Consider the following 25,799-nt stretch of genomic DNA (forward strand, 5'->3'; position numbering starts at 1 on the left):
ATAGATAGATAGATAGATAGATAGATAGATAGATAGATAGATAGATAATTTAAAAATTAAATAGAGGGCACAGGGTGAGTTGAAGATGAAAGGATGATATGTGGAGAATAAAATTAAGGGGTGAGAGAGGATTATACTGAGAGGAGAAAGGGAGAGGTAGAATGGGATAAATTATCTCACATAAAACAGACAATAAAAGCCTTTCACAGTGGAGGGGAAGTGGGGGAAGGTGAGAGAGAATGAATGAATCTTATTCTCAAAGGATTTCCCTTAAGGAGAGAATAACATACACTCTCAGTTGGGTATGGAAATCTATCTTACCCTGAAGGAAAATGGGGGGGAAGGGGACAAGAGAGCAGGAGGATGATAGTGGGGAGGGTAGGTTGTGGGAGAAGGTAATCAAGAAGCAAACACTTCTAAGGAGGGACAGGGTCAAAAGAGAGAATAGAATAAATGAGAGGTGGGATAGGATTAAGACAAATATACTTAGTTTTTCACAACATGACTACTATGGAAGTGTTTTGCATGACTACACATGTATAACCTGTATTGAGTTGCTTGCCTTCTCAATGAGGGTGGGTGGGGAGGGCAGAAGGGAGAAAATTTGGAACCCAAAGTTTAAAAAATTTTTTTAAAAAGTTGTTTTCACATGCAACTGGAAAATAAGATGTACAGAAAATGGGGTATAGAAATCTATCCTGCCCTACAGGAAAATTGAAGGGAAAGGAGATAAGAGAAGGGGGAGAGAGATAGAAGGGAGGGCAGATTAGGAGAAGAGGTATTCAGAATGCATGCCATCTTGGGGTGGAGGGAGGGATGAAATGGGGAGAAAATTTGGAACTCAAAATCTTGTGGAAGTGAATGTTGAAAACTAAAAACAAATAAATCAATTAAAATTAAAAAAAATAAAAATAAATTAAAAAAATAAAAAATCCCTCTAAAACACTTTTATATTCTTGACAGCATAAAAGTTTTAAGTGATTTGGCAATATGAAACATTGTTCTGGGTTTATTTTAGACAGTTTTGTTTCAATTCAGTTCAATAGAGTGCCTACTATGGCCAATGTGTTATTTTATTCACTTTGACATTTGATAGTGGTGTGTGAATTATTTTGGACAGTTATTTTGTTCTGGCTTCTTTTTAGGAAGCAATGGTCATGTGTGTGCTTCTACTGGCACAAGAATGACTCAAAACATCTGACCTTGACTTGATGTAATGGAATTAAGTTGGCCTTCCCGTTTTTATTCAATTCTCTGTCAATCCAGTGGTGAATTTTATGACAAACACAAATATTTAATGGATCTATTAAGTTGAATTTTAAATTCTGTAGTTAAGAATATACCTACACACATGTCTATATCTATCTATCTATCTATCTATCTATCTATCTATCTATCTATCTATCTATCTATCTATCTATATGTTGCCGTAAAGAAATGTACAAAAACTGAAACTCTTAAATAGCATACTTCAATGACTGCTAGAAATATTCTAGCAGCTATTGATATGGGGACATCAAACATTTCAAGGATCATATAAACCCATGAAGAAAGTCACACTAAAGTACAAAGGAAAGTTTAGTCAAAAATGAAATTTCCACAAACTGACAAACTTGATGTGAAACACCCTAATTAAACTTCAGAAAATAAGAAAAGATTTTCAGAGGAATCTGGCAAGTGAAGTGCATGTTACCACTTTCTCTATAAAAAGCATAAATTTCTTAAAACTGGAAGAACAGCAAGGAGAATAGTAAAAAAGAAATCGCTACTAATTGTTCTGATGAAGAAAAATGCTTATTATGGACATGAAAATACAGACTAGAGCACTGAAAAATTGGAAAAATGACATTTTTACTGGTAACTATTTTTTTTCATTCAGCGTTACACATAACCATGGTCAGAATAAGTTCAGGTGAGCCTGTAAGATTTGAGCACCTTTGTCACACTTTATTATTTATTTATTTTTTTTTTAGTTTTCAACATTCACTTTCATAAGATTTTGCACTCCAAATTTTCTTCCTCCCTTCTTACCTCCCTCCCTCCTTTCTCCCCTCCCAAGATAGCAAGCAATCTCATATTGGTTATACATGCACAATTATATTAATCATATTTCCACATTAGTCATGTTGTGGAAGAAGAATAATAACAAAAGGGAAAAACCACAAAGAAAAAAAGGAAAAAAAAAACAAAAAAGTGAAAATAGTATATTTCAATTTGCATTCAAACTCCATAGTTCTTTCTCTGGATGTGGACAGCATTTTCCATCATAAATCTTTTTGAAATTGTCTTAGATCATTGTATTGCTGAGAAGAGCTAAGTCTGTCATAGTTCATCATAGCACAGTGTTGCTGTTACTACGTACAATGTTCTCCTCATTATGCTCACTTCACTCAGCATCAGTCCATACAAGTCTTTCCAGGGTTTTCTGAACTCTGGCTGCTCATCATTTATTGTAGCACAATAGTATTCCATTATATTCATGTAGCACAACTTGTTTAGTCATTCCCTAATTGATGGGTATCCCTTCAATTTCTGATTCTTTGCCAACACAAAAAGAGCTGCTATACACATTTTTGTATATGTGGGCCATTTTTTTTCTTTTATATGATCTTTTTGGGATACAGACCTATTAGGAGGATTACTGGAGCAAAGGGTACACAGAGTTTTATAGCTCTTTGGACATAGTTCCAAAATGTTCTCCAGAATGTTTGGATCAGTTCACAACTCCACCAACAATTCAATAATGTTCCAGTTTTCCCACATCCTCTCCAACATTTATCATTTTCCTTTTCTGTCATATTAGCCAATCTGATATGTGTGAGGTGGTACCTCAGAGTTGTTTTAATTTGCAATTCTCTAATCAATAGTAATTCAGAGAATTTTTTCCCATATACCTATAGATAGTTTTCATTTCTTCATTGGAAATTTGCATGTTCAAATCCTTTGACCATTTATCAATTGGGGAATAACTTGTATTATTTTTTATAAATTTGGCTCAGTTCTCTATATATTTGAGAAATGAGGCCTTTATCAGAAATGTTGGCTGTAAAAATTATTTCCCAATTTTCTGCTTTCCTTCTAATCTTGCTTGCAATGTCTTTGTGTAAAACCTTTTTAATTTAATGTAATCAAAATTATCCATTTTGCATTTCATAATGTTCTCTATCTCATGATTGGCCATAAATTCTTCACTTCTCCATAGATCTGCCAGGTAAACAAAGAATGATGTTTTAATTGATGTTACCATATAGAATATTCAGATCCCCAAAGTACATAGAATTAAAAGTTTCTAAAATATAGAGATCTAATGGAAAAAAAATCAAAACCTTCTGAGAACATGATGAAGCACCATCCTGTTTGTTGTGGGAGTTGTTTTGAAGATTTTCAGTGGTTCTACAAAAGATAAGCTTATATTTCAGTATTATAATTCAATTATAGGAAAAAAAAAGAAAGGCTTCCAGGAGCCAAGATGGTGGAGTAAGAGGTAAGTCTCTCTTATCCTCCTTTATTAAACCGTGAAAGCCAAAAAATATCGCCCCAGGAAAAACCCTGGACCAATTGAACCAGAAGAAAGATGGGGTGCAACAGTCCAGTAGCCTAGGTAGCTTGAGGGATTAACCAGAAAGGCCTCTCTTATCCTGGGGGAAGGGGAACAGTACAGAATGGGAGTCATCCCAGCAAACTGGTGGAAATCCCCACCTCAGCATACCAGGAGGAGATCCTGAAGCCCAGGTGGTGGAGCAGGCAAACACCAACACCTGGACCCTGAGTGTCTCATTGAGGGCAGGGGAACCAGTGGAAACCAGCTCAGAAAACCAACAGGTGCCTTGGTGTTCTACAGCAACTGGCTCTCCCAGTGCCTAAGCAAAACTAAGGGAAGCAGTGCTCCAAGGGGCCTCAGGTGGATAAACACACTGCAACATTCATCTGAAAAGAGCTGAAGAAATCAAAAGGAAGGAAAGGCCTGGGTGAGCAGGAAATTTCCAGGAACCACATTACACAATCCTACTCCTAGAGTTTCAGTATTTTAGTATTTCAGTATTTCCAGAGTTTCTAACCCAATACCAGGTAAGCTGCCAGAATCCTACAACCTCCAACTGCTAACATTGGAGGCTCCAGCACACAAAGCCATCAGCCAGGCCCTAGGCTCCCAACACAAGAAACCTGGGTCAGTACCCTCTGCTCCCCAGCAGGGAAGCTCAATCTCCTTAAAGGCCAGGAAATAAGAAAACACCATGAGCAAAAAGAAACATACTATAGATTCTTATTGTGGGAAAAATGAGGATCAAGGCAGAAATTCTGAAGAGGACAACACTGTCCACAAAACCACAACTGGAACCTCAAAAGAGAATAGGAACTGGTCTGAAGCCCAAAAAGTTTCCTTAGAAGAGCTCAAGAAGGATTTTAAAAGTCAAATGAGAGAGGTAGAAGAAAAAATGGGAGAAGAAATAAGAGGTATGCAAGAGAGTCAATAGCTTGGAAAAGGAAGGACAAAAATTAACTGTAGAAAACAAGTCCTTGGAAAATACAATTGGTCAACTGGAAAAAAAATACACTGAAGAAAACAAGTCCCTGAAAAATACAATTGGCCAACTGGAAAGAAAGTACACTGAAGAAAAAAAGTCCCTAAAAAATACAATTGGTCAAATGGGGAAGGAGGTACAAAATCTAATAGAAGAAAACAATTTGTTAAAAGTTACAACTGAGCAAATGGAAGCTGGTGACTCTATGAGAGAGCAAGAATCAGTCAAACAAAAGCAAAAGAATGAAAAAATAGATGAAAATGTAAAATATCTCATTGGTAGAACAACTGACCTGGAAAACTGATCCAGGAGAGACAATTTAAAAATTATTGATCTACCTGAAAATCACAATGACAACAGGAGCCTGGACAGTATCTTTCAGGAAATCAAGGAAAACTACCCTGTGCTCCTAGAACCAGAGGGTAAAATAGCCATAGAAAGAATTCATTGATCACCTCCTGAAAGAGACTACAAATTGAAAATGCCAAGGAATATAGCAGCCAAATTCCAAAATTACCAGGTCAAAGAGAAAATACTACAATCCATCAGAAAGAAATAATTTAAATATCATGGAATCACAGTCAAATTACACAGGACCTTGCAGCTTCCACATTAAAAGACTGTAGAGGGTGGAATACGATATTCCATAAGGCAAAGGAGCTTGGATTACAACCAAAGATCAACTACCCAGTGAAAATGAGCATGATCTTTCAGGGAGGAGATGGATATTTAATGAAGTAGGGGACTTCCATACCTTCCTGATAAAAAGACCAGAGCTGAACAGAAAATTTGATCTTTGAATACAAGACTCAAGAGAGACATAAAAAGGTAAACGGGACAGAAAGAAACAACATGTTATTAATGAGGACAAACTCTTTACATCCCTACAAGGGAAGATGACACTTGTAACTCTTGAGAACTGTATTGTTATTACACCATGTTAAAGGGGTATACATAAAGCGGGTGGGTATAAATTGACTTTGATGTGATGATGAAAAAAAATCTAATCAAGTGGGTTAAATGGATCCAAGTAAGTGAATTAATCTGATCTAACTAAGAAAATGTACTGAGAAAAAAGGAAAGGAGGAGTCAGATAAGGGTAAATTATATCACAGAAAAAGGCACAAAAAACTATTACAGCAGAGGGAAAGAAGGGAGGGAAGTGAGCATTGTTTCAACCTTACTCTCATCAGATTTGGCTTAAGAAGGGAATAACATAATCAGTTACATATAGAAATCTAACATGACCTAAAGGCAGTAGGAGGGATAAGGGGAAAGAAAAGGGAGGGAGCTAATAGAAGGGAGGTGGGACTGAGGGAGGCGGTGACCAAAAGAAAAACATTAGTGAGGAGGAAAAAGGAGAAAGGAGAAAGAAAAACATAAACGGGAGTGGGGGGAAATGGATAGAGAGAAAGACACAGATAGTTATCATAATTGTGAATGTGATATATGAATGTAATGGAATACTATTGTGCTATAAGAAATGATGAACAGGCGGACTTCAGATAAACCTGCAAAAACTTGTATGGTTTGATGCTGAGTGAAGTGAACAGAACCAGGAGAATGTTGTACACAGTAACAGTCACATTAAGTGATGATTGACTTTGATAGACTTAACCCCTCTCAAGCAATACAAGGATCTAATACATCTCCAAAAGCCTCATGATGGAAAATGCTATCCACATCCAAAGAAAGAACTATGGAGTATGAATGAAGATCAAAGCATACTTTTTGCGATTTTTTTTCTTCTGTTGCATTTTGTTTCCTCTTTCTGGTGGTTCCTCCTATTAGTTCTAATTCTAACTTACAACATCACTAATGTGAAATTATATTTAATAAGAATGTATATGTATGGTCTATATTAGATTGCACACTGTCTTGGGGAGGGACGTAGGAAGGAAGGGGGAGAAAAATTTAAAACTCAAAAGCTTATGGAAGTGATTGCTGATAAATCGAAATAAATTAATAAAAAAATTAAAAACAAAAAAAAAGAGTATGGGATTAAAGGACCTAGGTTTTAATACCAAAAAAAAAGAAAAAAGAAAAAAATACCCATCTGTGCAATATTCTACAGAATATTAAATATAAAAGAATAAAGAACAGACCATCAAAAACAAAAGGAGAAAATAATGGTGATGATGATAGTCATTTATATAAAATTTTAAGGTTTGTAAAGCTCTTTTCAAACATTATTCCATTTGGACCTCATAACCACTTTGAGAGGGAGATACCAGATGTACTATTCTTATAACTTTGTAGATGAGTAACCTGAGACTGACTTTCCTATGACAACATATCTAGTAAATATCAGAAGTTTGGTGGGGCAAGGGCTAAGGTTTGAATCCAGGTCTCCCTGACTTCAGTGCTCAATTACTACCCAAGTTTTCTGTATTTATATGTATATCTTAAAAGGTTTATACATAGTAGAATAATTTAAAACAAGGGACTAATGTTGCTGTTTGATATTTGACCTTCATCAATTTGTGAACCCTATACATATTTTTTTTTAAAGTTTGTGGGCTGGATTTTTTTTTATTCTGTTTTGGCTTGATTATCAGAGAAGGCCTTATAATAAGAACAGCCACTTAAGTATGACCAACACAAAGACTTTCCATGCATATCAAGATCACTGTTATTTGTTAAATATGGAACTCAATGGTTTTTATATTATATTTATTTTTTTAATTTGGTATTTTATTTTTTCACCAGTTCATGTAAAAACAATTTTTAATATTTGTTTTAAAACTTTGAGTTCCAAATTCTCTTCCTTTCTCTCCCCTACCACATTGAGAAGGCAAGTGATTTAACATAGGTTATAAATGTGTGGCCACGCAAAACACTTCCATAATTGTCATGTCATAAAAGATTAACTATGTTTCCCTCCATCTTTCACCCTGTCCCTCTTCAAAAGTGTTTGCTTCTAACTACACCCTCTCCCATTCTGCTCTCCCTTCTATTACTCCCCCTTCTCTTATCCCTTTCCCCCCTACATTCCTATAGTGTAATATCGATTTCCATACACAATTGAGTGTGTATGTTATTCCCTCTTTAAGCCAGTTCTGATGAGAGTAAAGTTCACTCATTCCTTCTCATCTCCCCCCTCTTCTCCTCCACTGTAAAAAAGCTTTGTCTTACTTGTTGCCTCTTTTGTGTGAGATAATTTACCCCATTCTACCTCTCCCTTTCTCTTTTTCCCAGCACATTCTTCTCTCACCCCTTAATTTTATTTTTTAGATGTCATATTCAACTCATACCTGTGCCCTCTGTCTATATATATTCCTTCTAGCTACCCTAAAAATGAGAAAGGTCTTATGAGTTACAAGTATCATCTTTCCATATAGGAATGTAAACAGTTCAACTTTAATAAGTCCCTCATGATTTCTCTTTCCTGTTTACCTTTTCATGCTTCTCTTGAGTCTTGTATTTGAAAGTTAAATTTTCTATTTAGCTTTGGTCTTTTCTCAAGAATGAATTAAATTTATTTACCTCATTGAAAGTAAAGTTTTCTCCTCATGGATTAAACTCAGTTTTGCTGGGTAGGTGATTCTTGGTTTTAATTCTAGCTGCTTTGACCACCAGAATATTATATTCTGAGCTGCCCCAATTCTTTAATATAGAAGCTGCTAAATTTTGTGCTACCATGATTGTGGTTCCACAGTACTTGAATTGTTTCTTTCTACTTTCTTTCTACTCGCAATATTTTCTCCTTATGAACTCTGGAATTTGGCTATAATATTCCTGGCAGTTTTGGTTTTGGGATCTATTTCAGGAGGTGATTGGTAGATGCTTTCAATTTATATTTTTTTTCCATCTGGTTCTAGAAGATCAAGGCTGTTTTCCTTGATAATATCTTGAAAGATGATGTTTAGGTTTTTTTTTTTAATCATAGCTTTCATGTAGTCTGATAATTTTTAAATTATCTCTCCTAGTTCTATTTTCCAGGTCACTTGTTTTTTTTTTGTTTTGTTTTTTTTTCCCCAATGAGATATTCCACATTGTCTCCTATTTTTTTTTCATTCTTTTGGTTTTGTTTTATTGTTTCTTGATTCATCATAAAGTCATTAGCTTCCATTTGCTCCATTCTAATTTTTTTTTTTTGTTTAGGAATTATTTTCTTCACTGAGCTTTTGGACCTCCTTCTCCATTTGGCTAATTCTGCCTTTTAAGGCATTCTTCTCCTCATTGGCTTTTTGGACCTCTTTGTCATTTGTTCTAGTCTATTTTTTAAGGTTATTTTTTTCAGCATTTTTTTGGGTCTCCTTTACCAAGCTGTTGACTCATTTTCCATTATTTTCTTGCATCACTCTCATTTCTCTTCTGAATGTTTCCTCTACTTTTCTTACTTGCTTTTCAAAATGCATTTTGAGCTCTTCCATGTCCTGATACCAATTCATATTTTTCTTGGAGGCTTTGCATGTAGGAACTTTGACTTTGTTGTCTTCTTCTGAGTGTATGTTTAGATCTTCCTTGTCACCAAAGTAAGTTTCTATAGTCAGTTTTTTTTTCCCATTGTTTGCTCATTTCCCCAGCCTACTACATGACTTCTTAATTCTTTGTCAAGGTAGGACTCTGCTTCCAGTGTGGAGGGTAAACTGTCTCAAACTTCAGGGATTTCATGTAGCTATTTTTAGAGATACTTCTAGGGACCTGTGAGTTTTCAGTTATTCTAAGGTGGTCTGATCTAAGGAGAGGTGTTTGCTCCTCTCCTGGCTTATGCTCTGGTCTGTGAGTGACCACAAATACTCCCTTTGCCCTGGAGCTGTGAGGAGCATTCTCTCTCCACTGCTACCACCAGTTATGCCAGTGACCTTCCTCACCCCAGGACTGCCTCTCCATGCCATGACTTATATCCAAATATGGGCAAAGTAACAGAGTCCTGCCTCAGTGCTCACAAACAGAACCCTGTAATCTCATTCTGACCAATTGTTCAATCCCCTTATCATCTGTTGACTGAGAGCTCCAGAAGTGACCACTGCTGCCGGTTTGACCTGCTCTGATTTTTCTAGGCTCGGTGTGTGCTGGCATGACCTGTGCTGTACTTTGCAACTCTCTCAGCCTGGTGCAACACACCTTTCCTGTCAAACTTCTAGGTTGTCTTTGGCTGGAAATTTGTTTCACTCTGTCTTTTTGTGGGTTCTGCTGCTCTAGAATTTTTTAGAGTCATTTTTACAGGTACTTGGAGGGGTTTGGGGGCAGAGTTCATGTGAGTTCCTGTTTTTGTTCCACTATGTTGGCTCCAACCCACTTCATCAAACTTTAAAACCACCCCAAAATATTTAAGGGGTTTTGTGCTTCCAATGGCCAAGTAAGTCCTATATCCTTTGATGCAATGAGATGAACTCTAACAAATATATTGACATCCAATACAGCAGCATATCCTTATATGATGTCACAGATGATGAAAGAAAGGTTAAATAATATATCTGAGATAGAGATAAAAACACTTCAATGGCCTTGAAACTGGCTTGATTTCAACCCTATTGAGAAGCTAGAGGCAATAATCAGAGCAAATCTTGAAAGAATGGATTTTAAGAGATGCTTAATAACCAATGTGATAAAAGTGGTTGAAAAATGAAGGATTAGAGCACACCTATCAAAATTTTGTGAACTTAATGCCAAATTATATAAATTAGTAAGAGTAAAAGCAAAATATGTATATTAAGAGGTTTTTTAAGTTGAAAAAGTTATAAATTTAATTATATAACAGTGAATTTTATTATTTTACTCTGTCCCTTTTAATTTATTCACCATTGCAGAAATGTTTGCTCCACTTCTAAAGACTATGTGACTGTTTATTGACTTTTCTTCTTAAGTGGTTCAAGTTCATGTCTTTCCACACATCTTCTATTAGATAATTCATTCAATCTGATAGAAATTTCCTCTGGCCTTTGTTAATAAGTGAAACTGCCCAAACTTTGAGGCACCTTAGCAATTCATGTTTGTTGTGTTAATCTCATGACATAACTGATATAATATTTTTCTGGTCTCACATACTCTTCCAGATATCTTTTGTTTTTCTTTTCATCATTAGTAATATGCAAAAACTGACGTATATCCATTTAAATATTTTAAAATGTAAATGCAAAGCTTTGTAATCTGGCATCAACCTGATTTTTAAGGATTATTTTCTACTATGTCCCTATACAAACCCTTCATTGCAACAAAGCCTACTATTCCTCAAATATTGCTTGTGCTTTCATTCCTCACTCCCCTTGTTGATGCTGTTTTCTCCTGCTCTGGAACAGTTTAGTCTTTACCTTTGCCTATCAAAATCCCATCATTCCATGAAGCTAATCCTTTCCCAAGAGCATTTACTAGATTGTTGTGAGATAGTTACCAACTAATGAATAAACAAGAATTTATTAAGAACTTACTATGTGCCATCCACTATGTGAAGCTTTTGGAATATAAAGAAAAAGCAAAAAACATCTGTCCTCAAAGAGCTTACATTTAAATGAGGGAGACAACATATATAAATCATAACATGAAATAAGATAAAGTGTAAAATGGATGGTAACCATAGACAGGATAACACCAGCAGCTGAAAGTGGTAAAAAGAGAGAAACAGGAAAGTGATGATACACGAATGATGATACTTCAGTCAAATATTTATGGAAGCTAGGAATTTTTGGGCTTAGAGGTTAGAAGGAAGAGGACTAATGATGTGAAATGACATATCATGTATGAGTAACAGTGAGTAGACCAATATGGTCAGATTGTAGAGTGAATATAGGGCAGTAGAATCTAAGGAGATACATAAAGTAGGAAGAGACCATGTAGAAAAGTGCTTCCAATACTAAACCAAGAGCTTTATATTTTATCCTACATATATTAGGGAGTTGTTGGATTTTATTGTATGTAGAGAGAGAGAGATAGTCAAATCTGTTCTTCAGGAAATCACTTTGATAGCTAATTAGAGATTATGTTGTAGAAACTTAAAGGAGGGAGAAGTGTTACAAGGCTTTTACAATAGTGCATGTCCAAGGTAACAAGAACACAAAGTACTGTGGTTCTGAAAGTGGAGAAAAAAGACCACATTGAGAGATGTTATATAGAAAGAATTTATGAGATTTGACAACTAATATACTATGTGAGAAAATTAAATCACCAAGGATTTTGAGATTGATTGATGATTGAATGACTTAGGGTGGTCCCCTTGAAAATAATGGGAAAGTTCAGGGAACTAGGAGAGGTTTAGGTGTAAAGATGAATCCTGTTTTGGACATGTTGAGTTTGAGATGCACGCAAAATGTCTAATTTGAAATATCCAACATGTATTTGTTTACTAAAGACTATAACTCAGTTGTTAAGTAGGACTGGATAAATACATCTGGTAATCAATCATCTGTGAAGGGATATAACTGAACCCAGGATACTTAGTGTGATCACAAAGTGAGACAGTTTAAGGAGAAGAGAGGACAGAGCTACTCAGACTCATAGAGCATTTGTAGGCTGTACCAATCCTTTCATAGTCATATACTATTTCTGATATTTTTTGTATTGTCTTATTATTGAACACAAATATTGTTATTTAATTAATAATATTTGTTTCTTCTTATATCTTCAGTGATTTTCTATTCCTTGAGAGCAGGGATCACATGTCATATGTAGTATAAGACCTAAAGTAGAATCTCAATAAATACTCCTCCTCCTCCAGCTACTAACATTTATATAGCACTTACTATCATACATTGTGCTAAACATTTTACTATTATTATCTCATTTGATTCTCACAATTCTGGAAACTAGGTGCCATTAGTACCATTTTACAGAAGAGGAAACTGAGACAAACAGAGGTTAAGTGACTTGCCCAGGGTCACATTGCTAGTAGATATCTGAGGCGATAGTTGAACTAAGGTCTTCATGAGTTCAGGCCTAGCACTCTCTACACTTTGCCATCTATCTGTTTATTAATTGGTTATCCTTTCCCCTTGTTAGTAAAAGGAGCTTAAGAATTCCCTCTACACTGTTTCACATTCTCTACTCTCTGTCAAGTCTTTCCTCCAGATGTAGAGATTCATAATACTAATGGTGAGAAGATTAAGAAAAGAGACTTAGGAAGAAAAAATTCCAGTTGTCTTGTTCCACATCAAGGTCTGGAATGACATCAAACAATAATGTTAACAAGTATAAAAGATTTTGAGACTGAATTATGTTTCTTAAATGAATTAGGAGACTAATGTGGATACTAAGCTTTTCTTCATGGAAAAATATAAATAACCTCATTCATACAGTGCATTATAGATGTCATTCCAATAAAAAAAATAATCAATATGTTCATTTTACTGCAGATAAATGGCTACTATAGACAATGCTGAATTTTATAGCACCACTCTTTTTTTTAATCAGTTTTCTGAGACTATGGATTTTTTTTTACTTATGTAGATATATTGCACTGATTTACCACATGAAAAACGATTTAGGAGGGGAAAGGGCTTTTTAATCCATTTAAATATGGAATTAATTTAGGTTTCATTTTGAATAGGCTGGCATATTGCTATAGGCTTACTGCCAGTAAGAGACAGGCAGATACTTTTGGAAAAAGTAGACTGTATCCTTAATTAGCACTCCCAATTGCTAATTAATACCATTCAAGATTTGAGCAAGACATAGTTGAACTTCTGATATCTTAATTACATGTGGAGTTTGGGACTCTGACACCATGTATCACCTATAACCCTAGAGTCTATTATGGCAACCAGTGTTCATTTAAAAGTCTTTCTGTCTAATTACTTTTAGGGCAAGGATGGAAACAGAAAAATGAAAAGATTTGTGTCATTTCATTACTGCATTTAATAGTTTTGAATACTAGATTACAAGGTCCTTGAGGGCAGGAGTTATGTAGCATTCATCTTTATTTTTCCTCACAGTAATGAGCATAATGTCTTACACACAGTAGGAGCTTAATAAATATTTGTTGAAAAAAATTCATATGATTCTTCCATACATGCATCAGCTTCAAACAAATATATTTTAACAGATTCTTGCCTAATCTTTGTATGTGTCACTTTCAACCTGCTTCACTGTTTGGTACATGTAGGCTTCCAAAAGACTGGAACTTCAGCTCATTAACAAGCTATTCAAAAATATAGCTGCAAGTTGAATTTAGAAAGCAAATATGTGCTTATTGGTTTTATATGCTCAAAGTGACATATTATTAAAGTATTATTGTTTTGTGAATTATCAGTCCAAGGAACAACTATTAACAAAGATATCAGAGGACAGTGTGGTAGTCTTATCAATGTGGTGGTAGTGAATAGTGGGACCTTGGCAAAGATAGTTAACATTTCTGCACCTCAATTTCACCTACTTGTAGGATGGGTGATAATGATGTACACCATATGTCTTTGGGATATAAAGTCTGCAGAGTTAAAGTTGATAAGATATCTATTTTTTTAAATGGGTACAAGGTGATACAGTGATGGAACTTATTAAAATGGAGACTAAATTCTAAACTCAGAACTTAATTTTATTCTAATTGTGATTGCCATTTTTGTTGCATATTCTTTTTGCAATAAGAATAGTTGGCATATATAATATACACATATACATATATATACACATGCATGCATATACATATATGTGTATATATGTATACACACATATATGTGTGCATCTATCTATCAATCCAGAGCATATACAAGATAACACACTTTATTCTAGATTTATAGATTTGTATAATGGTCAAGTGAAACTATTTCTAGTACTCTTGAATTAAAAATAAAAACTAACCTAAATTCCATGTAATTTTTTTTTATTTCTAATACAAATAATAACAACAATAATACTTATAATGAACTTTAACTTTCTGTATTCAGTAGGTTTCAATTTGGGGATTTAAATGGATTTAGGTGAGATATTACATATAAGCAGGACTAATTACAGAGGGGTAGGGGAAGGGAGATGCAAATTCCTGGGCCCAGAGTTCTGCAAGTGGGATGAAGCTCAGAAAGGAGCCATGGCCAGACTCTGTTCCATATGCTTTCTTTTTCAATCTTTCTTGTTCATAATAACTGAAGATCAACATATCTAAAACTGAACTCATTATCTCGAGCCCCCAACTCCTTCCCTCTCCACATACACCATCCTTCCAATCTTCCAGGGTTACAATCTCAGAATTATCTTTCACGCCTCACTTTCCCTCACCCCAAAATGCTGCAGAGTCACAAAATCTCGCCGTTTCTACCTTTATAACATTTTGGTATCTGCCCTCTTCTTTCTACTCACACAGTTACCATGTCAGTTTAAGCCCTCATTACCCTAGATTATGGTGTTAGCTTCTAATTCATCTCAGTTCCTCATGTGTCTCAACACCTTAGTCCATTCTACACAATTCTTAAGCTGATTCTCCTTAAGTACATATATAAGTACAGATCCCTCTCCAACATTATAAACTCCAGTGTCTTCTTATTGCCCCTAGTATAATATATAAACCCTGTGTTTAACTTTTTTGTTTTTGGCTAGGCAATGGGGTTAAGTGATTTGCCCAGGGTCACACAGCTAGTAAGTGTTATGTGTCTGAGGCTGGATTTGAACTCAGGTCCTCTTGAATCCTGGGCCAGTGCTCTATCCACTGCGCCACCTAGCTGCCCCTGTTTAACTTTTCAAGCCTACTCTGAACCTATCTTTTAGCCATCATTGAATATTACTACTCCTTCTACACGAGCCAAACTGGCCTCTCTGTCACACAAACCTCTCCAGTTCCCATTGCTGTGCCTTCGCACAGGTTGTACCACATGCCTGGAATGTACTCCCTCCTTACCTTTTATTCATAGAATACCTCTCTTCCTTGAAGATGAAGTTCAAACACCATCTCCTAGATGAAGTCTCTCCTGATCCTTCCAACTGCTAGCCTTTTCCCTGCCAATTACCTTGGATTTAACTATTGAGGGTATGTTTGTATTCATTAACAAATTTTATCATCTGTAACCTGGAATTACATTTATGAGGAAAATTTATACTATAGAGACTGAATTCATATTGATTCAGCACTTAGATGGATAGTTGCAAATTGGCTCATGCTTCTGTCTTTGGTTAGAGGGAAAATTCTCTTACAATGAGCTGGGGTTAGATTCCTCTCTCCTGCATGGCTCTTGTTGACCCCTTATGCCACAAGTAGAGGGGCACTCAACAAGGATAAGACTGATTAAAAAAAAGTTCATGAGAAATAATTGAATATGTGGCAAATATATGCTTTAACATAACAAATTGAAGAAAATATACATGGAAATAAGGCTGGGGTAAGGTAAGGCCTACCTATTTTTGCTCTCCATTTTAGCTTATTCCTGTCATTTATCAGTCAATGTAAAGACAAGTAGGTGGCACAGTGGATAGAGTGCTGGACTCAGAATCAGAAAAATCTGAATTCAAATCCAACATCAGACAGTTATTGACTAAATACCTACATATTAAATGAAGGGAAACATACCACCCTTTAAAGGTCACCAATATTATTTTTATATAGCTTTGTTTGTAAAGTTTTTTTTTCTTACTTCTAGACTAAATTTAGGTACCTTGCTCCATATCAATCCTAAATGTTTTCATTGGGGACAAGCAAAATCCCTCCTTCAAAAAGGACATTCAGATCAGTCACTGGAAGACAGTTATCTTCATCTCTCTTTGCCTCCAATCTTCCCTTCCTCAGGTCAACTATTTCAAGGTCTTTTATTTATCAAGACCTTGAGGTACCTTACCATTTTGGTTTTCCTCCTGTGAACATTTTCTGCAGCTTATTGGTGTCCTTAAAATGCAGAATCTCTCTTGAAATATGCTGTAGATGTGGTGTGACAAGAGTGCAGCACAATGGAATTACCTTCTCCCAAGAGTTCTAACTACTACTGAAGTAATGGAACTTTTTCAGAGGATGCTTACTTTGTGTGGGGAGAAACACGATAACTTTCCATAGGTGGCATTTTTCCTTTGTGAAAGGGAATACTTCCTCATCATGGCAACCACTGTCTCCAAAACTTGTGGTCCTTTGGCATCACCATGGTACTCTTCTTTGATTTGCTGTTCTCTTCAAACCCCACTATTTCTTCCTATTATGACTATGCATAGAGTCAGACTCTCCTCTCATTTCCACAAACCATCCTCGTACCCAAATGGATTTTCCAAGTAGTGTTGTTACTAGTTATATCTCTGCTAGACATTATTCTTGTATTACTTCAGCCCAAGATAGTATTAGCCTTCTTGGCTACCATATAAGTCTTGCTTCCATCTCTTTTTTATTATGTTTAAAAATTGAAATTAATTGGTTATAGGGTCATTTCATTCAAATCTCTGGATAACTTTCCTTTTTCCTTCTAATAAGAATTATTTCTCATTGTGCCTTCACAATTCATTTCTGAGTGCTTCTTTTATCTCCAGGGCTGACTTCTTCTTGATAATTTTAATCCATGAGGTTCTTACCTATGCCTCATTTCAAATGCTTCAAAATCTGGTTTCCCAAGATTTCAGACTATGTCTAATTTACCTTCTCTTCTTTATAAAATATTATAAGATAAAAAACCACCCCCCAAATTTTTTTCTATCATTCCATCCCAGCAACTATTTACTCATAGTCGAAAAGAGTAAGATCTAGACTAGATTTTCCTTTTTTGAAGGAGACATAGTATGAAAAAGTGGTGATAAAAACTTTAAGTTTATATCATTTAAAATATTATTTTGCAGATTAAGCAGTTTATTATTTACAAGGAATGTTTCATGTTTTCTTAAATACATAGGTATTCTTTTTTAAGATTAATAAATTTATTTATTTTTAGTTTTCAACATTCACTTCCATAAGATTTTGAATTCCAAATTTTATCCCTGTCTCTCCCCTCCTCCTACCCCAAGATGGCATGCATTCTGAATATCCCTTCCCCTGATCTGCCCTCCCTTCTATCACTGTCCCCATTCTCTTATCCCCTTCCCCTTCTATTTTCCTGTAGGGCAGAATAGATTTCTATACCTGATTGCCTGTATATCTTATTTCCCAGTTGCATATAAAAACAATTTTTGACATTTGTTTTTAAAACTTTGGGTTCCAAATTTCCTCCATTCCTTCCTCCCCACCCATCCTCATTAAGAAGGCAAGCAACTTGATACATATTATACATGTGTAGTCATGCAAAACATTCCCATAATAGCCATGCTGTGAAAAACTATATTTCCCTTCATCCTATCCCACCCTGCCATTTGTTCTATTCTCTCCTTTGACTCTATCCCTCCTCAAAAATGTTTGCTTCTGATTACCCCCTCCTCTGATCTGCCCTCCCTTCTATCATCACCCCCTCTCTTATCCCCTTCCCCCTATTTTCCTGTAGGATAAGATAGATTCCCATACCCAATTGAGTGTGTATGTTATTCCCTCCTTAAGTCAAATTTGATGAGAGTAAGATTCATTCATTGCCTCTCACTTCCCACCTCTTCCCTTCCATTGTAAAAGCTTTTGCTTGCCTCTTTTATGTGAGGTAAGTTACCCCATTCTGCCTCTCCCTTTCTCCTTTTCCCAGTACAATCTTCTCTCTCACCCCTTAATTTTATTTTTTCGATATCATTCCTTCATATTTAACTCACCCTGTGCCCTCTGTCTATATATATTCCCTCCAACTACTCTAATACTGAGAAAGGTCTCGTGAATTATAAATATCATCTTTCCATGTAGGAATGTAAACAGTTCAATTTTAATAAGTCCCTTATGATTTCTCTTTCCTGTTTACCTCTTCATGCTTCTGTTGAGTCTTGTATTTGAAAGTCAAATTTTCTATTCAGCTCTAGTCTTTTCATTAAGAATGCTTAAATGCTTGAAAGTCCTCTATTTCACTGAATATCCATTTTTTCTCCCTGAAAGATTATATTCAGTTTTGATGGGTAGGTGCCTCTTGGCTATAATCCTATCTCCTTTGCCCTCAGATCCCTTAATGTAGAAACTCCTATATCTTGTGTTTTCCTGATTGTGTTTCCACAATACTTGAATTGTTTCTTTCTGTCTGCTAGCAATATTTTCTCCTTGGAACTGGAAGTTGCCTATGATATTCCTAGGAGTTTTCTTTTGGGGATCTCTCTCAAGAGTTAATTAGTGGATTCTTTCAAGTTTTATTTTACCCTCTGGTTCTAGACTATCAGGGTAGTTTTCCTTGGTAATGTCTTGAAAAATAATGTCTAGGCTCTTTTTTTTTATCATGGCTTTCAGGTAGTTCAATAATTTTTAAATTATCTCTCCTGGATCTATTTTCTAAGTCAGTTGTTTTTCCAATGAGATATTTCACATTGTTTTCCATTTTCTTTCATTCTTTTGGTTTTGTTTTATAATTTCTTGATTTCTCATAAAATCATTAGTTTCCATTTGCTTTATTCTAATTTTTAAGGAAATCTTTTCTTCAGTGAGCTTTTGGACTTCCTTTCCCATTTGGTCAATTCTGCTTTTTAAGGCATTCTTCTCTTCATTGGCATTTTGGACCTCTTGCCATTTGGGTTAGACTATTTTTAAGGTGTTATTTTTCTCAGTATTTTTGGGGTCTCCTTTAGCAAGCTGTTGACTTGTTTTTCATGATTTTCTTGCATCACTCTCATTTCTCTTCCAAGTTTTTCCCCTACTTCTCTTATCTGCTTCTCAAAATCTTTTTTGAGCTCTTCTATGTCCTGGAACCAATTAATATTTTTCTTGGAGGCTTTGGATGTAGGAGCTTTGACTTTGTTGTCTTCTTCTTGTTGTATGTTTTGATCTTCTTTGTCACCAAAGTAAGATTTTATGGTCTGCATTTTTTTTTTGCACTGTTTGTTCATGTTCCCAACCAATTATTTGACTTTTAAAGTCTTTGTTAAAGTAGGGGTCTGCTTTGGGAGAGGTGGATGCACTATCTCAAGCTTCAGGGGTTTTGTGCAGCTGTTTTCAGAGATATTTCTAGGGACCTGTAAGTTTTCAATTCTTCCAAGGTGGTGTGTTCAAAGGTGAGGTATTTGCTCCTTTCCTGGCCTGTGCTGTGAGTGACCACAAGCACTCTTTTCTGCCTTGGAACTGTGAGGAAGATTCCCTCTCCACCACTGCCACAAACTCCACCATGCCAATGCCCCTCCTCACCCTGGGAACACCACCCAGGACTACCACCCAGATCCAAGCACAGTAAAGCAAGGGAATCCTGCCTCAACACCAGAAAAGAGATCCCTGAAATCCTGCTCTGATCAGCCACTTGATTATGCCACCATCTGTGGACTGAGAGCTCAGAAAGCAGCCCCAGAGCTGCACCAGGACTGGGGCTGGACCCCACTCCTCTCTCAAAAAGGTCCAACAGACCTTTCCTACTGATCTTCTAAGTTATCTTTGGCATTTGTGGGTTGAGAAGTCTGGAAATCATCACAGCTGCCTGTGATCCAGTTCCTTGAGGCCTACTCCAGGTTCACTGAGCCAGGTCTTTGCCTGTGCAGCCCATGCTGAACTGTACTCATCTCCCAGCCCAAGCCAATAAACCTTTCCAATCAACCATCCAGGTTGTCTTAGGCTGAGAATTTGTTTCACTCTGTCTTTTTGTGAGTTCTGCTGCTCTAGAATTTGTTTAGAGTCATTTTTACATGTATTTGGAGAGATTTGGAGGAGAGCTCAAGCAAGTCACTGCTTTTACTCTACTATTTTGGCTCTGCACCTGAAAATAAAATTTTATATTCTATTCAAATATTATCTAAAGATTTTGAGTAGAATCACTTGTGCTTTTAATTTTATTTTATGTTCTTCTTTCAAAACCTTCATTTATGGGGCAACTAAGTGGTACAGTGAACAGTGCACCAGCCCTGGAGTTAGGAGGACCAGAGTTCAAATCCAGCCTCAGACATTTGACACTAGCTGTGTCACCCTGGACAAGTCACTTAACCCCAAATACTTTGCAAAAAAAAAACAAAAAAAACCCAACTTCATTTACTCATTGAATCAATTCTCATGAGCTGATTCTATATATTGGCTGCTGCTTTTAAAATCAAAATTCATATAAATACCTATATTGTCTAGAATCATAAAATAGGAAGACCACTGACCTGGGAATCAGGAGACCAGCTTTCAAGTTCTCACTTCACTATTTATTGCTTGTGAGATCTTAGCCAAGTCACTTGAAATCTTTTCAACTTAGCTTTCTCACATATGCAATGATGGAATTGGACTATTTCAGCCCTATTCTCCTTCTAGCTCTGACAACATACAATTGTATGATTTGTCAATTGAAAAAGAATGGATATACAATAGAGAAAATCCTTCATGCTTTTATAGCCCAGTGATGGACAACATTTCTCTCACTTGAGGATAAGCCTAGCTTAGCTTGAGAAGACTCAAATATTGAATGTCAGGTGGCTAGTTGTTTTTTTTTAATTATTATTATTTTTATCATTATTTTTTTACTGTACACACTTGTGAAAACCATTTACTAAGATGTGGAGCAGTTTTGATTGACATCAGTGGAAGATACACTTATATCAGTGCAAACTTGGGTCTTTGAAATATTACAGTGGGTATAACCCTCAGAAAGTTCAAAAGTATGATTTTGCTTCTCAAATAAGATGACAGAAAAAAGTGGGCATGAGAAAAAGAATGGGAATGAGGAGAGGTAACACCCAGAACCAAGTCTCCTAGGAATGTGAGTTCTTCATTTTCCCATTTACAAAATGGGAATATTACCATTTCTTTCACTAAATCATGGGATTGGTGACATAATGCCTACAGGGTACATGGAATTCCTTAGATAAAATGTACTGTCTGAATACATAATATATTTCCCAATTTTTATATGACCTACTTACTTAAGACAAGCAACATAAAAGCAGTTTTAGACATTTGTCTTTATAAAGCAAAGAGAACACACAAAACTGAAAAAAAAAATACATTTTCTGGAGGCTGAGATCAAAACTGAAATGTGTAAGTTCCTGCCTGTCTCTTAACCACTGTCTTTGCTTTTCTCAGACCTGCTGCTCAGCAGTGAAGGCAGGATTTGGCCCAGGGCTTCATTCACTTGAAAACATCAATAGCTAGATATGCCACGCAAAGCAGAATAAGGCCAAAGGAGGTCAGGAATCTGGCCCACTGACCCGTACAGCAGTAAAATAGCATGAGTAGTGGGAAGCAGATCTCTCAGGGATGTGTGTGTGTTTGTGCGTGTGCACGCGTGCATGCACATGCATACCTAGAATACATCTATTATATAATGTAGATAAACAAAGATATTTCACATTGACTTATTAGGATCAAGTATAACTTCTGTGATATCCATGGTTGGGAATAAAGTTTAATTGCTATTTCTGTCCCATTTAAAAATATTTTGGACATGGGAGAAGAGAGTAGGAGAGTTTTGAATTTTCTTTATTCTTTCAATCATATCATCTAAATTAGTTCACACATCACAGCTTCTCCAACATTTTCCTTCTTCTATACTACTATGTTTTCATCTGCCAACCAATATCTTTATATGCAATAATAACAACAATAATAAATAACTCACATTTTTATATCCCTTCACATTTTACAAATTTAATAGACCTCTACCTTTGATTGCAATGCTGTAGAGAGATCCTAATGAGGAACTTTACCAATATAGACAGCACCTCCTCTGAAATGTATATCTTTAATGAGTTGACTGGGGGCATTGAGCAAATAAGTGACTGGCCCAGAATCACAAAACCAGTATGTTTCAGAGGCAGAACATAAACCCAGTTTTGACTACTCTGAGGTCAGCTCCTTAGCTAATATATCCTTCCCCATCTGCCACCACACACACACACACACACACACAAGTACAGAAAAGAAGTATGGTTACTGTAAATAGATTAACTTGAAGCCAGGGAGACATGGGTTTCAAATTCTTTTGCTAAAACATACTGGCTATATGATCCCGGGCATGTTACTTAAACTTCTAGTGCCCCAGGTATTTAATTAAGTCCATAACTTGCAGAGAAGTTTTTAGTTTGCAATGAGAGAGGATGCTTCCTCTCTGAGAATCCCTTATATCAATGATATCACAGTTCTTGTCAGCTACACACACACACACACACACACACACACACACACACACACATACATACACTGAACTTCTCCAAATTCAAAAGATCTCTACAAAAGCTATGTGGTTAAGTAGTTAAAGATAAAACAATGTAATGGTAATTTAGTTTTATCAAGAAAAATTATGACATTAATGGTGTGAATCCCAGAATAGGAAGTAGTTTAGCTCATTATTGTGGTTTAAGCTCCGGTTGGACAATCTTCTGCCAATAGCAGACTTGTGGAAATGAAAAATATTACTTTAGAGACCAGTTCCATTTCCCTTTATATCAGGAATGTGGTTTTCACTGATTTGGAGGTTGATATTAGCTTAGAAATTCATTTAATTAAAAATGTTCTTTGCAGCTAATAGTGCTAGACCATAGCAATTAAGAAAGGCATGGCCTAGTGGTTTGGGCCCCGGTTTGTCAGCAGATGCTCCTGAGTTCTAATCCCAGGTCAGATCCTGATTCCTTTTGTGGCCTGAGGTAATTTACTTCACCTCTATGCCTCAGGTTGTATCTGTGAAACTGGGCTAATATCACCTCATAAGGGGTTTCTGAGGATTAATTAGTTACTTTTCATGAAGTACTTAGAAGCAGCCCAGAAGAACTGAAGTGTTCAACAATATTATCTCCATGCTCTATGAAGAGGCAATTTTCTAAAGTTTAAACAGGGGAATCCCAATCCCAGACAAATGAATCAGCACTTGCCATTTTTACTTAGGCCATTTCTGTGCCCCTGTGTCAAGTGACAAGCTGCCACAGGGAAAATCTTCCCTGGCCTGTGTGAGGACATAGAAAAACACATTTTTCTCCTGCAGTCATTCTCACTAAAGGCATTTTCATTGTGTAGATAATGGGTCTCTACCCAAAGGCCCATTTTTCCTTTTACTGCCTTTAATTTCTGAGTGCTATTATTTAACATGAACATTGGGCAAGATTTTGTGTCTTGTCCAATAAGGAATTGCTCCAGAAAGGACCATGAAGCCATCATTAATTCTTGTACATACCATACTGCTGGGCTTGAACACATTGAATTTTCTAAATTTTCCAATGAGATCCTTTGTTCGTTTGTTTGTTTTTTGTTTCTTCTCTCTTTTTCTTTCATCACTATAAATTTATGCTGGGATGCTTAAATGACACTGAATGACTAGCAGATTTATAAGTGTATAAATGTAGCTAAATTTTGAACAAGGAAAATGTGAACTGTGGGATTGATCTTACTAAACCAATGAGATAGTCAACAGATTTAATTTCATAGTGCACCATTAGGATCATCATAGTCTTTTTGCAAATGGAGTTTATTAAAAGGCCAAGAATTAAGAATGATATCTCCTACTTCTTTTGTCCTTCACTATACCCAGCACTGTTTACATATGATAGATTCTCAAGAAATACTTATCAACAGGTCAAAAAGCATTTCTTAACACTTATTATGTGCCATATACTGCACTAAGTAATATATCATAATTATATAGTATCATCTTCTCTCTTGACTGATGCATAAGATTAACAAGTTTCATCTAAGAGGTAAGGTAGCCTAATTGATGAAATAATTCTTAAAAATCAAAATAATTGGTTTTTAATACTGGCTATATATTCTAGGTATGTGATCATGGATAAGTCACTTAATCTCTCAAGACCCTAGGCAACTTTCTAAGACTATAAGAATGAAGGGCTTGCTGATTCACATCTGTAGAATCACTTCCCATAATAGAATTTTCTGAAACTGATGAAATCATAGGTTCAGAAGTCCACCTTTTATCCTCCACCCACAATCAATTAAAAAAAAAACCTTTCTTATGGCCCTTTTGACTAAGTATTTTAGTGTAATAAGCTGAAAGTAATTTTTAAGACAAAAAAACTAAATAGAATGTTAAGACCAATTCATTAAGTGCTATTTCTGAATAAATATATAAATATATATATATATATAAACAAATCAATCTTCCACTGACGTATCCCAATATATCTATACACACATATGTATATATATAGACAAACATGCACATACATATACACATACATGCACACATTATACACACACACATTATACACACACACACATATACACATTTACATACATACATAAACACATATATTCAGAAAGTCTCATGACTACCATGGTGATGATGTATATCTAACTAACTAGACATAACCGGAAAGGAAGTTCCAAGATTTCTATGTTTTTTAGAGGGTAGATGGCTTTTATCTCTCAGCTCCACATTCAACTTTGGAGAATTGAGCACAATTATAGAAGGACAATACACTAAGTTTTCTATTATGTTATATTGTCTACATTCATTTGACTCTTTCAGGGAGCATTGTTCTGTTCATTTCCTAGAAATTTCTAGAGTCCTAGTAACTTCCGTATTGTCTATAACTGTCATCAATTCTCATCATCATCAGGGTAGTCATGAGATTGCCCCTCTTGAGATACTTAATGCTACCTGGTAGTTAAACTTACACATTTGAATCTGTTCCCAATTTTATCCTGATTTTTTGTGGTGTTAGACTTTCGTACAGGTTTATTTCCTCTTTGTCTTTAATATTATACATGCTTTTTTACAGGGCAAGTGTAAAATAAAGTGAATTTTTGCATATTTTTGGTACATTAATTAACATTTAAATTTATTTTATATGATTAGTGAACTTATAATAAAACTGCCTCTAATGACTCTTTTTTTATACCACATTGTAAAATTACTATTTGATTAATCGATAGAAGTAGTAGCATGTAATCGTTTTCCGGTAGAACCAATATTTGTGTGAGGGATTAGGAGAACAAAATCATTATACCTGGCAAATAGCTAACATTGCAACTTTTGTATAATTGTACATTGTATTATTTTGTCATGTAGGGGGAAAAAGCCAATGGTGAAGTGGAGAAATAATAGGGAATTTGTACCCCAAATATAACTTTATACATTTTAATCATACATAACACTTACATTTATTATATATGTATAAACTCTAATAATAATAATAACTATTTCAGTTTAATGGTGCTCATTCTATGTGGACAGAAGTGTTATGACAGCTATTAGTTATTAATGCTTTTAGGAGATATCAAAAGTGGTTTCTAGTGCTTATGTTGAAATTCTAGGCCTCAAAGCAGAAATGAAAAATGGAGTCTTACTCTTTGTTAATCACAACATAAACACACCACCAGCCAGCAAGGGTTACTTTCCCTTCTAATGAGTGCTATAGGATAGTACTCTCTTTTCTGCTGGTTCTCTGATACTTCATACTTATAGATAAATTAATATGATTTTGCATGAA

This window comes from Vombatus ursinus, unplaced genomic scaffold, assembly GCF_900497805.2.
Source record: "Vombatus ursinus unplaced genomic scaffold, bare-nosed wombat genome assembly UNPS02014818.1, whole genome shotgun sequence".
NCBI classification, from domain to species: Eukaryota; Metazoa; Chordata; class Mammalia; order Diprotodontia; family Vombatidae; genus Vombatus; species Vombatus ursinus.